Source organism: Pseudophryne corroboree, chromosome 4 (assembly GCF_028390025.1).
Source record: "Pseudophryne corroboree isolate aPseCor3 chromosome 4, aPseCor3.hap2, whole genome shotgun sequence".
NCBI lineage: Eukaryota > Metazoa > Chordata > Amphibia > Anura > Myobatrachidae > Pseudophryne > Pseudophryne corroboree.
In genome coordinates this window covers 243,640,793-243,655,401 of record NC_086447.1, presented here as the reverse complement: position 1 = coordinate 243,655,401, position 14,609 = coordinate 243,640,793, and the positions used below count along the sequence as shown (strand labels likewise).

Genomic DNA, 14,609 nt, shown 5'->3' with positions numbered 1-14,609 from the left:
TTTGTGTCGGCCACTAGGGTCGCTTAGCTTACTCACACAGCTACCTCATTGCGCCTCTTTTTTTTCTTCTTTGCGTCATGTGCTGTTTGGGGAGTAGTTTTTGGAAGGGCCATCCTGCCTGACACTGCAGTGTCACTTCTAGATGGGCCAGGTGTTTGTGTCGGCCACTAGGGTCGCTTAGCTTACTCACACAGCTACCTCATTGCGCCTCTTTTTTTTCTTCTTTGCGTCATGTGCTGTTTGGGGAGTATTTTTTGGAAGGGCCATCCTGCGTGACACTGCAGTGCCACTCCTAGATGGGCCAGGTGTTTGTGTCGGCCACTAGGGTCGCTTAGCTTACTCACACAGCTACCTCATTGCGCCTCTTTTTTTTCTTCTTTGCGTCATGTGCTGTTTGGGGAGTAGTTTTTGGAAGGGCCATCCTGCCTGACACTGCAGTGCCACTCCTAGATGGGCCAGGTGTTTGTGTCGGCCACTTGGGTCGCTTAGCTTAGCCATCCAGCGACCTCGGTGCAAATTTTAGGACTAAAAATAATATTGTGAGGTGTGAGGTGTTCAGAATAGACTGTAAATGAGTGTAAATTATGGTTATTGAGGTTAATAATACTATGGGATCAAAATGACCCCCAAATGCAATGATTTAAGCTGTTTTTTTAGGGTTTTTTGAAAAAAACACCCGAATCCAAAACACACCCGAATCCGACAATAAAAATTCAGTGAGGTTTTGCCAAAACGCGTTCGAACCCAAAACACGGCCGCGGAACCGAACCCAAAACCAAAACACAAAACCCGAAAACTTTCCGGTGCACATCACTAATAAGAAATAATTGTGGGTTAAGGAAAATTCTAACAATGCTAAGAAAAAATTGATGTCAGGGCCTTTGTAGAGTGGATTATTGGTGATCAATCTTCTGACAGCTTGTAGCCCCGCCCCATGTGGTATACACGTGTATAAGCTTGTAACATCAATGGAAGCGAGGCTAGTCTGTTCAGAAAGTTCACCTATACCTTCCAATTTCCTAAGTAACATAGAGGTGTCTTTTAGATGTGTACTGGTATTCTGAATGCAAGGTTGTAAAAAAGCATCACAGTAAACAGACAGTGGTTCGCATAATGATCCCCTGGCCGAAATAATCGGCGATCCCGGAGGATCCAGGGGATTCTTATGCACCTTAGGAATTATGTAAAACACTGGTACAATAGGAAATTCTCTAGACAAAGCATTACAAACAGGCTGTGTAACTATGCCATGATCTACTGCCTCCTTAAGCATACTATCCAATTCTCGCTTAAACCGCCCAGTCGGATCTTGGCTTAATGGCCCATAAGTAGCAGAATCAGATAATAACCGTACACATTCCTGTTTATATTTATCTATATCAAGAACCACTAAAGCTCCCCCCTTGTCCGCGTTCCTAAAAATAATGTCCTGTCTCTTACCAAGACCTCTCAGTGCTAAGGATTCTTCGCGGGACATGTTGGAGCATAATTTTTCACATGGTTCTTCATAAAGGTTGTCCACCATTCTACTAAATGTTCGAATAGACGAATTTTGTGACATAGGATCAAATGTGGATTTCATCAATTTCTTTAACTGTGCTGGTATTATTGACTCTGCAACAGGATTAGAGTCCGTGTTTTTCTTGTTGAAATATTCTTTTAATTTAAGGGAACGTGTCAGTCTATAGGATTCAACCTTCCATTGCAACGAGTCCACTGAGCTGGTGGGAATAAAGGACAGGCCTTTACTCAGTACCTGGGTCTTCATAGATGACAACTCCTTAGATGAGAGATTGATAATCAGTTGCGACCCCTCATCAGTGGTTTTGGTCCTGCTTAGGGACCTGGCTTTCCTCCACGTCTGGCCCCCTCTCCTCGTGGGCGCACCTCGCGGCCTGCCGGTATGGCCCTGGTGCGTACGCCTAAAGGGGCATCCTGTGACTGCTGTCCACTCCTTGACGGGGTCTCGTCAGCATCACTGGCTGAAGTGCTTGAATATTGTTGTCTCGGTTGTCGACACCTATATTGTTGCTGGCTCTGTGTGTTCTGCCTGGGGTTACTGCTGTTAAGCCATAGGTAGAACCTATGCTGCGCATAGTCCTGCTGCACGCGTGCCAATTTTTGCATTTTGAATTTGATCAGATCTGTCGTATATTTTTCCAGATCATTATTGATTTTAGTAAGCCATTCTGGTGGAGAGGATTCAGTGATGTTATGCTCTAATTCAAAAGCTGCAATTTTCTGTTTGGCAACGTTCATCTCACGTGCAAATTCCTCGATCACCAGCAGTAATAAGTCCATGGAACATTTATTTAAAACCGAGATCCACTTCTTGCAAAACGTAACATCGTATCTCCCTATCGTGGGCATATTATGCACTCGGAACCCCCGAGGGATCTGCTTGGCTCTGAAATAATCCGACAGAGTCATGCCATGATATTTAAAATCAATCTCCCTTTTACGGAGCTTAAGCAACTCCTTATAGATGTCATCACAGGTGCTTCTAATTTCTGCATCAAATGCTGGGGTTTTGAATAGAATATTTTCAGTTTCAGCCTCACTGAAGCTTAGTATGTCTGAGTTATCACACTGTAGAAAATGCATTGCACCCTCCATTGCTGGATCACTTGTGTCAGCCATGATGAAATAATAAAGTGCAGTTGTGCTGTGATGAAAGTGACTGGTGCACGTTCAAAAGTGTTCCGCAAATCCTGTGCAGATATGATCAAATTCAAAAAGCAAAAATTGGCACTCGTGCAGCAGGACTATGCGCAGCATAGGGTCTACTTATGGCTTAACAGCAGTAACCCCAGCCAGAACACACAGAGCCAGCAACAATATAGGTGTCGACAACCGAGACAACAATATTCAAGCACTTCAGCCAGTGATGCTGACGAGACCCAGTCGAGGAGTGGACAGCAGTCACAGGATGCCCCTTTAGGCGTACGCACCAGGGCCATACTGGCAGGCCGCTAGGTGCGCCCACAAGGAGAGGGGGCCAGACGTGGAGGAAAGCCAGGTCCCAAAGCAGGACCAAAACCACAGAGGAGGGGTCGCAACTGATTATCAATCTCTCATCTAAGGAGTTGTCATCTATGGAGACCCAGGTACCGAGTAAAGGCCTGTCCTTTATTCCCACCAGCTCAGTGGACTCGTTGCAATGGAAGGTTGAATCCTATAGACTGACACGTTCCCTTAAATTAAAAGAATATTTCAACAAGAAAAACACGGACTCTAATCCTGTTGCAGAGTCAATAATACCAGCACAGTTAAAGAAATTGATGAAATCCACATTTGATCCTATGTCACAAAATTCGTCTATTCGAACATTTAGTAGAATGGTGGACAACCTTTATGAAGAACCATGTGAAAAATTATGCTCCAACATGTCCCGCGAAGAATCCTTAGCACTGAGAGGTCTTGGTAAGAGACAGGACATTATTTTTAGGAACGCGGACAAGGGGGGAGATTTAGTGGTTCTTGATATAGATAAATATAAACAGGAATGTGTACGGTTATTATCTGATTCTGCTACTTATGGGCCATTAAGCCAAGATCCGACTGGGCGGTTTAAGCGAGAATTGGATAGTATGCTTAAGGAGGCAGTAGATCATGGCATAGTTACACAGCCTGTTTGTAATGCTTTGTCTAGAGAATTTCCTATTGTACCAGTGTTTTACATAATTCCTAAGGTGCATAAGAATCCCCTGGATCCTCCGGGATCGCCGATTATTTCGGCCAGGGGATCATTATGCGAACCACTGTCTGTTTACTGTGATGCTTTTTTACAACCTTGCATTCAGAATACCAGTACACATCTAAAAGACACCTCTATGTTACTTAGGAAATTGGAAGGTATAGGTGAACTTTCTGAACAGACTAGCCTCGCTTCCATTGATGTTACAAGCTTATACACGTGTATACCACATGGGGCGGGGCTACAAGCTGTCAGAAGATTGATCACCAATAATCCACTCTACAAAGGCCCTGACATCAATTTTTTCTTAGCATTGTTAGAATTTTCCTTAACCCACAATTATTTCTTATATGATAAAACTTTTTATTTACAGCGCACGGGATGCGCAATGGGATCGGCGGTGGCGCCATCCTTTGCCAACACGTACATGTTGGATGTTGAGTGTGATTTATTCTTACAAAACAGGGCTATCTCAGATAGGATGAGTCTATATTGTCGGTATATAGATGACATCCTTATCTTTTGGAAAGGCAATCAGACTGACTTAGAAACATTAGTGCATATGCACAATGCATCAGTCAGTCCCATTAAATTGACTCTAACAATTGATGCTAAAACTATTAATTTCTTAGATGTCTGTATTAGCATTGAGAATAAGATGATCAACACATCGCTGTTTGTGAAACCTACAGACAGAAACAATGTGTTGAAATATGATAGCTCCCATCCTAAATCCACAATTCACAGTTTACCGTTCTCTCAGTTTTTGAGAGTGTGCCGCATTACTACCAAACCACAGGAAAAAGATCAAGCACTTCATAGCATGACACTAAGATTTTTAGAACGGGGCTATCCTATTAAGCTGTTGAAGGCAGCAAGAAAGAGAGCCTTAAATTTTTCAAGAGAACAATTACTAGAACCTAAACCTCCCAAACAGCTTCAGGGCACATTTCCTTGGGTCACCAGATTCAATACCAGCAGCCATCAGTTGACCAAGAGGACCAAGCAAATCTGGCCCATAGTGGCTACTGATAAAGGGTTAGGCGATGCTTTTCAATCTAAATTACTGCCCAGTTATTCCAGAAACTGTAGTATACGAGATATTGTCGTAAAAACTGACATTTCTCAATTTAATACTTCAAAAGAACACTTTCTCAGTAAAAAAGCAGGGTGCTATCGGTGCAGTGGGTGCACTACGTGCAGCTACATGACACCGGGCACAAAATTCTTGCATCCCCACACGGGGAAATCATATACCATCAAACATTTTTTGTCATGTGAATCGAAATTCGTGGTTTATTTACTGACATGCCCTTGTGGCTTATCATATGTAGGCAAGACGGACTGCGCTTTTAAGATCAGAATGGCGCAACACAGGTATGCCATTCATGAAGCCATAAAAACAGGTGATAGTGATCAACCAGTAGCCCGTCATTTTGCTAAAAAGCAACATAATATGGCCACATTGCGGTACAAAATCATTGACCAGGTCCCCAAATCCCTAAGTGGCCGGGACAGATCTAAAAAATTGTTACAACTAGAGTCACGCTGGATCCATGTATTAAATACACTTGCTCCAAAAGGGCTAAATGAACCCCTTAACCTAAGGTGTTTTTTATGAAAAGCAAGGCATGCCATTAAGTGGGTGCGCTGTTCGTTCATCTTTGGGGTATAGCATATGCATTGTATAATTTAGGTATTAATAGGTAATTACATTTATTAGAAAAGGACACCCCAACACTGACGGAAGTAATTGTCTGCCAGATGAATTTAATTCTATGTTCACAGCATAGGCCAATCTTTATTGTCTAACCACACATCTATTGTATCATTATTTTTATTAGTTATTCCATTTCACAGTTCTCGCTCTGATTAATTTGTGTGATATAAATGTATGCTTTTGAATATATATCAGACCGTCTTAATATTCGTGCACTATATTTGCTGCTTTAGATGTGTGTTTAAATAACACTATATTAGCATATTGTTCCATGGAGACAGACATATTGTTTATGTGTCTCCATGGTTTCTCTTCCTTAGCCACAACGCGTATGCTGGACAGGGCGGCGTGACATCACTTCCGGCGGGACCGGGAGGACGCGACCGGAAACCGGGCGACGCGGTTGGAGGCGGCGGATGGGACCGAATTCACAAAGTTATTTAAGCACTATTTGTTATTGTACACACTTATCCTGATGAAGGGGCTGCGTCCCCGAAACGTAGACACAGCAATAAACAGCTTTAAAAGTCTCCTGAGTGCCGCCTCATTGCACTGTCTATATATATATATATATATATATATATATATAGATATATTGCGGAGGAGAGTAACAGTTGTAGCTGTTGTTGGGGAAAGTGCTATTGTAAGGCGGTTGCATTATCAGCTGCCAGTATCAAAGCAGCCATAGATGTTTTGTACGGTGGTGCTGTACGGTTGGAATGAGGAGCTATAGTGGGAGATAGGTACATGATATAAAATAGTCATCCGCTGGAACTCACAATTAGTGCACAGCACTTTGACACTTTAGCACCGGCACTATGGCACTTTTACTGGTTTTCCCCTGAGGAAGGAGCACCGAAAACGGCTGTTTGGGATTTTTCCAGTCTGCATTTGCCTTGCATACAATGAGTATCTGCTGAATCCAGATGTTTGTGCTTACTTGCTATGTGAAGTCATAAGCTGATTGAATATTATACCTGCTATATGAAGTAAAAAGCTGATTGAATATTAAGCAGTATGCTGGTTCTGTCTACACCCTGGCTGGAAAGTTATGGATGGACATGTGTTAATATAACATTTGTTTAGACCGGTCACCTGTGCCTTTGCATATGAGAGTGTCAGTGCGGCTTCCCGGGACTTTGGAGGTCATTCCGAGTTGTTCGCTCGCAAGGCGATTTTAGCAGAGTTGCTCACGCTAAGCCGCCGCCTACTGGGAGTGAATCTTAGCATCTTAAAATTGCGAACGAAGTATTCGCAATATTGCGATTACACACCTCGTAGCAGTTTCTGAGTAGCTTCAGACTTACTCGGCATCTGCGATCAGTTCAGTGCTTGTCGTTCCTGGTTTGACGTCACAAACACTCCCAGCGTTCGCCCAGACACTCCTCCGTTTCTCCGGACACTCCTGCGTTTTTTCCGGAAACGGTAGCGTTTTTTCCCACACGCCCATAAAACGGCCTGTTTCCGCCCAGTAACACCCATTTCCTGTCAATCACATTACGATCGCCAGACCGATGAAAAAGCCGTGAGTAAAATTACTAAGTGCATAGCAAATTTACTTGGCGCAGTCGCAGTGCGGACATTGCGCATTAAGCGGAAAATCGCTGCGATGCGAAGATTTTTACCGAGCGAACAACTCGGAATGAGGGCCTTTGTTCTGTGATTCCTCTATATATATATATTGCGGAGGAGAGTAACAGTTGTAGCTGTTGTTGGGGAAAGTGCTATTGTAAGGCAGTTGCATTATCAGCTGCCAGTATCAAAGCAGCCATTGATGTTTTGTACGGTGGTGCTGTACGGTTGGAATGAGGAGCTATAGTGGGAGATAGGTACATGACATAAAATAGTTATCAGCTGGAACTCACAATTAGTGTAACGTGTCCCATCACATGGTGAGCGAGCTTCGAACAAGGCTACTATTCCCATTTGTAGTCCACGTGGATGGTATGAAAAAGTCCTGAAAATAAAAAAAAATCCAAAAACTCATGTCGACCTTTTCATGTGTTGACCATTGTCATTGTCATATTTAACTTTTGTCCGTGTCAATCATATGCATGTTCACTATTTGGTGTCGACCTTTTCACTGTCAACCTGTCATCTGGATACCCTTTGATTTACTAATACCACTTTCACATCGCAAATGCCGGGATCCACCCGGGAATTGGAAACAGGTCCTTCCCATGTGGGATCCGGCATTGGACCCTAACAACTGTCTCCCTGACCTGGCAATATACCGGGTCTGGTTGCCACAGTGGCGGGGGGGGGGGGGGGGGTTGAGCCAACATCGAGGGCAGCACTGGGAGATGAGCACATCTCCATGCCGCCTCTCCCTATGTAGTGAGTGGGTCCCGGGTTCACGCTGCCACTGACCTGGTATTCAACCCAGGAAAAACACTGCTTTATTCCCAGGTTGAATTACCGGGTCAGGCGACCTGGGAATTCGCCATGGGTCCTTTCACACCGCACAGCGACCCGTGTCGATCCGGCAATGTACCAGGTTATTTGTGCGGTGTGAAAGGGGTGTGAGTACATGGTTATTTTAGTGTCTTTTTGCTAAAGGTTAAAGTGTAAAAACCTGGAAAGATTTCATAATCAGTAAGCTATTCATCTGACAATCGTTTTATGTTTAAAAATATACGTATGTTACAGTGTTTCAATGCACCATAAGTCTTTGTATTGTCTGCGCTGATTGTATTTACTAACCAGAGTCTGACAGGTTTTAAGTTGAATAAACTGTAATTAACACTAATGTTGTCCACTTTATTCAGAGACGTGATCTTTTGTGTGTGCAAAGATATTTCTTTACTTCTCTGTGGGACAATAGAGAAACCTCTACATGGCAGATCATCCATTCACCAGAATCTGGTAAGAAATAGGATCCAGGTCATAACAACTACTTACCTGATTGTTACACATATAGCACTTACCTTCCTGAAGCATCTTCAGGCGGCTGGTCACAATCCGGCCAATGTCTATGGCCAGCCACTTCCACTGTGTCATAAACATAAAGTTGTATACTCAGTAGTTGCACATTGACATTATAACAGCAAATCACAGATAATCTACTGTATATTATTCTAATTTCTCCCAAACTAACCTCCCTGACATAACCAGGATTCAGTGCAGCTGAGTGAACTGGGACAGTCCCCATCCTCCTGGCTAAAATGAGACTAGGTATAATTTGGGACAATCATATTGATTTTGCTGTATCTGCCGTGATACCTATGGGCCTCAATAAATGGATTTATGGCATACTTGCTGATATTTGAAGATGACCATATGGGAAATCCCACAGGGAACAATCCAGACAGGAGGTGAGGCTGGTTGTGGCACCATGAATTACATTATCCGGCCGAGCTGGCAGTTGTTAAATGCTGTTTTTTGTGATTCAGCACTAATCACATCATCAATCCTCCAGATGGCTCACTTCACTGGGGGTGCGGGAGGCTGGTCTACTCTCCCTGGAGTTCAGAAAAGATCCCAGAAATGTATGAGTCTTCCAGACATTCTGGACTTGCTTGTATTTCTTGTCTACTGGAAGCAATGCCTGCTTTCTCTAATAACTGGAGCATGCACCATGCTGGGTGCATTTAGCTAAGAATAAATACATTACTAATGTCACATATATACCTTAACTTTGAGATGCATAGGCTTTGATATAAATTGCATTACTTGATAGTTAAATGCTTGTTAACATTAGTGTATAATTTCTGTGCATTACATTATAAGGTCTGGAACTGGGGATTTGTACATAGAGTATTTCTGTAGAAAATAGCAGGGAAAATGAAGGGATGTATGATATCTGTACTGACATCCAAACTCTGTTTGCATGGGCAACAGTGGAGAAAGGAAGACATGTTGACACATGTTGTATTTGATGACACGCAGCTTTCCACTGCTACCTTTGTTATAAGAATGTATGTCAACACTTTCCCTGTTTGTTGCATGCCAAATGCAGCTAGGGATAATGTAAAATCTTCCTGTGTGTAAATGAGTTTTTCACTCTGGACTTTATGACTGTATAATTGAGGCTGAACCGGAATTATTATAGGAACATGTGAGTGCTGATTCAGATCCCGACGTACTTGCCACACATGCAGCAAAGTACCAATGTTTAGTATATTGCACATGCACCGGACTCATACTGTGAATGTGCAGTACGGTATCAGACTGTCAGTTTGGGTGTGCGTGGAGGAGGCGGTGGATCTACGTCAGAGGATGGAGATTTCCTGGCCTCTTGCTCGGGCCTGCGGTGGCCGGCTTGCACGACCCCATGGGTCACACATACGGACGATTGTGTCACAGTTGATACGATACTGCTACCTAGGATGCAGCTCGGATCAGTAAATGCATACCTATAAAATTAAGACTTTTTAAGACATAAGGTACAGTATTAATAGCAAATAATATGACAATGGGGGTCATTCCGAGTTGTTCGCTCGTTGCCGATTTTAGCTATACTGCGATTAGTCGCTTACTGCACATGCGCAAGGTTCGCAGAGCACATGCGCTTAGTTATTTTACACAAAAGTTAGGTATTTTACTCACGGCATAACAGAGCTTTTTCATCCCTGTGCTGATCGTAGTGTGATTGACAGGAGGTGGGTGTTTCTGGGCGGAAACTGGCCGTTTTATGGTAGTGTGCAGAAAAACGCAGGCGTTCGAGTTGCAAAACGCAGGAGTGGCTGGAGAAACGGGGGAGTGGTTGGGCAAACGCTGGGTGTGTTTGTGACGTCAAACCAGGAACGAAACTGACTGAGCTGGTCGCAATGGCTGAGTAAGTCTGGAGCTATTCAGAAACTGCTAAGAAATTTCTATTCGCAATTCTGCTAATCTTTCGTTCGCAATTCTGCTAAGCTAAGATACACTCTCAGAGGGCGGCGGCTTAGCGTGTGCAATGCTGCTAAAAGCAGCTAGCGAGCGAACAACTCGGAATCACCCCCAATATAATTAAAAGTGACTTTATTAACTTTACATATGTACCTGTATATAAAGAGGACAATGCAGAGCTACCATAGACTGCATGGGTACCTACCTGTATGCTTTGTATCTCAGCTGAAAGTTAAATCACTGCTGCCTTACAGCAAGAAGTGTAGACATTCCATACTTCATACTTCACACATTGTTTGACAAGTTATAACTTTTATATACTACTGAACTGTGCATATAGGGGGTCATTCCGAGTTAATCGCTCGCTAGCAGTTTTTAGCAGCCATGCAAACGCTATGCCGCCGACCACTGGGAGTGTATTTTAGCTTAGCAGAAGTGCAAACGAATGTATCGCAGAGCGGCTACAATGTTTTTTTGTGCAGTTTCATAGTAGCTCAAAACCTACTCAGCGCTTGCGATCACTTCAGACTGTTCAGTTCCTGTTTTGATGTCACAAACCCGCCCAGCGTTCACCCAGCCACGTCTGCATTTTTCCAAACACTCCCAGAAAACAGTCAGTTGACACCCAGAAATGCCCCCTTCATGTCAATCACACTGCGGCCACCAGTGCGACTGAAATCCTTTGCGAGACCCTGTGCAAAACTACATCGTCCATTGTACTCGTACGACGCGCGTGCACATTGCGCAGCATACGCATGCGCAGAACAGACGTTTTTTAGCCTGATCACTGCGAACAAATGCAGCTAGCGATCAACTCGGAATGACCACCATAGTGGGATAAGAAATGACCTTGTCTGTAGAAATCGCACAGATAGCTCTGTATGTCTTATTCCCATTGCCTTTCTTATGCTGAAATCATTAAACAGCTTCTTATAAATAACATAGAGATTTTCAAAGTAAATCTAGTTCAAAGGCGGATTAATAAAAGCATTGGCTTCCAGCATCAGCTAAAAGTACTCACAAAGGAATTTGCAAAGATGCACATTACCATGAATAATTTATTCTATAGACCATCAACAGCATATTAGGAAAAGTACTGTGTAAAAAAAATAAACTAGCAATCTATACAATGAAGCATTCCTCTATTACAGTGTTTCCAATTAGTGATTCTCCACTGCTAAATCAGGTCTGTGGGACAGGATGGGGAGTGAGCTGTAAAATTATAATTTTGTACACAGTGTAGCTTTAGCATAATGTGAATTCTAAGTTCCATGTTACAGTGCGAGCAAAGTGCTGCGGAGGAATGTTATAGGTTTTATCTTGTAGCAATTTTAAAACATCAAGTTTATATAATTCTGTCTTTAATGGGACGAAATAGGCAGTAAATTGAGTGTACGTTTTGCAGTATGTCTTCCCATATGTAGAGCTGTACCTCGAGATGCTGCTTCTTCTGCATTGGCTGGCTTCTACTCATCATCAGCAGGGTGTATTTGCACCTTCCGTACAGTAAGAACAATAGATAGACTTTCAAAGAGGCATATTTTTGCCTATTTGCTTCTTCACTGGCCTTTGCCTACATAAGAACTTCCACACCATTTCTGTCCAAACTGGGTACAACTCTGCATGGCCTGCGCAGTGGGAATTCATGTAAGCTACGTTATGCCACTACTCCTCACCACCTCTGCAGGCTAACCACAAATTTCCTCAGTATTCATGTACACTATATAATAGCTCTTTCCGGCGCTTCTCTGACAAATAGATGGAGCCTCCCTTATCTTTGCAATTTCTCCACCTAAACGGAGGTTTAGTCGCACCTAGGCAATAGCTTAGGTTGCTAAATTTAAGCACGGACAGTTGCGATGAGGCATGACTACATACTCAGCATGCAATACACATCTCCACCACTGGGTGGCTAATGCTCCACTAATCCAGTACTTTAAAGCAAATAGCAGCGGATTGATCTACAAGCTCTGGCAAATGGTCAGTGATGACTGCAATGTTAATGTACTATATACTGTACACACAGACCAATGGTCAGATGGAGTCAATAAAAAAATAAATTATACAGACGCAAATGAATGTGTTAAAACACTTATCCATTGCCGTGTTACTGTCTGTGAGCGTCCAAGTCCCAAAGACAAAGCAATGTATTAAAATAGTGTATACACACGCAACTAATGTGTTAAAGCAATAATGTAGTTCATTGACATTAAAGCATGTACAGTATACTATATGTTTTGTACAATCAAGAGCGTCCAAGTCCCGTAACGGCATAAACAAACACCAATGGGAAGGGCTCACTGCTTACAGTACATTTACACATGAGCTTGTTTATCAGTCATGAGGCACCGTGCCCGAGTGGTGAAGTGTGCCGCTTCCCATGCTAAGAGTCCCAGGTTCGATTCCCAAAGTGCGAGTGCATGTTTATTCTTTCTTGACACTTTATAAAATAATTTTTTATTTAAGTCCTCAGTTATGGAGCGAGCGATGACATCGGTTTAGCAATAATCAGGGCAATGCTGAAGGAGTGTCTCAATATCCTAGCTAAAATACACAGCGGCAATGAGGTCCTGTAAAGTGAGCAATTAATAAATATAGTGTATACAGATACAAAACAACATATTTAAGCTACAGTTTGGTCCATTGAAGTTAGGGATACAGTACAGTATTGTATGTGAGCTGTCAAGTCCCGTAGGCCAAGTCCCATTTGCAGAAATTATTCATTCATTTACCCCCCAAAAAATTAACCAATAAATGGATCAAGCGCCTCATGGTGCAGTTACTTCTCAGTATATTGAATATACACACAGTACACATGTAGGTAATCTGCGTACCAGATAGTAAGTTCAGTTGCGCATATCACATATAGTAGTCTCGCCGCCTTGTATACAGCCGACCTCAATATTAGGCAGGATCCAAATGCAAAATAATAGAAAATTATTCTATGGCAGCTTGATCAGTAATTAACTGAAATGGAGCCTCCAATGTGCCTCAATTAGACAAAAGGTCCTTTTTCTATATGAAAACAGCCAAATTGCGCACTGGTCTCCAGCTGCAAAGTAAACTGGAGCTGGAGACCAGTGCACAACTTGGCTGTTTTCATATAGAAAAAGGACCTTCTATCTATTTGAGGTACATTGGAGGCTCCATTTCAGATAATTACTGATCAAGCTGCCATAGGATAATTTTCTATTATTTTGCATTTGGATCCTGCCTAATATTGAGGTCGGCTGTATACAAGGCTGCTAGACTACTATATGTGATATGCGCAACTGAACTCACTATCTGGTACGCAGATTACCTACATGTGTACTGTGTGTATATTCAATATACTGAGAAGTTACTGCACCATGAGGCACTTGTTCCATCTTCTTTGACTACAGATTCTTTTGCTACTAACCCAGCAGTGTATTGAGGAACTGAGCAGCCACTCACAGGGACACCTGTGAAGAAGTAGGCAAAAAGGACTTACAGGAATAGTCTTGTCTCTATTCTATCAGAATTACACAACTTTGGAAGAAAGAGAAGTAGTGCACTGACTTTCCATTTTTTTGGCAATAAATGAATCAATTATAATAGTCAAATGGTCAGTGACGAGTACTGTATACTTTACACACAGACTAATGGTCAGACGGAGAGAGCCGATAAAAAAAGTTTATACAGATGCAAACGGACATGTGAAAACACTTGTCCATTGACGTGTTACTACATGTGAGCGTCCAAGTCGCGTAGACAACAATAGATTAACAATTAAAATATGCTTAGTGTCCCGGGTTTGTTTCCCAAAGTGCGAGTGCATGTTTATTTTTTCTGACACTTTTTTCTGACACTTTTTTTTTATGTATTGTAATATAGATTCACATTCAATAGAAGTGTGCACACAGGTTTTACATAAATCAGGGTAAATCTGCAGGAGCATCTCATTCCGCTATCTAAAATAAACAGCAGCAATGAGGTCCCATAGACATATCAAGAAATATAAATAGTGTGTCCTTACGCAACTAAGTGTTCGAGCAACACAGTACTGTACTGTAGTTCATCGACATTAAAGAATCTGTGTTGTACTGTATGAGAAGGGATCACTGCTACCATTTACATAAGAGATTGTGTCTCTATCAAAACGACTGCAGTTCTCTATCTGATCTTCATTTACATACAGTACATTTATTGTAACCTGACCTCCCTCCCTTCCTATGAAATGAGCAGGCTCCCAGGGGGGAAGTGGGATGGGGATGGGGGGAGGTGATGGCTAAATATCGTGTTCTGCAATATGAGCGTTCAAGTCCTAAAACACTTCATTTAGAGCAGAGGACATGGTACAAAATCAGTAGGAACATATAACATCACACATACTATAATAAA

The 14,609-nt window shown here is 42.5% G+C and overlaps 1 long non-coding RNA gene across 1 annotated transcript in view; it reads left to right on the top strand.

The window, feature by feature from the left end:
- The window catches only part of LOC134911309 (uncharacterized), a 55,530-nt gene extending 49,583 nt beyond the window's left edge, over nucleotides 1–5,947 (top strand). Inside the window, exon 2 of the long non-coding RNA XR_010176469.1 lies at nucleotides 5,738–5,947. This is a non-coding gene — a long non-coding RNA (uncharacterized LOC134911309). The remainder of the gene's footprint in view (nucleotides 1–5,737) is intronic.
- Nucleotides 5,948–14,609: the final 8,662 nt, after the last annotated feature.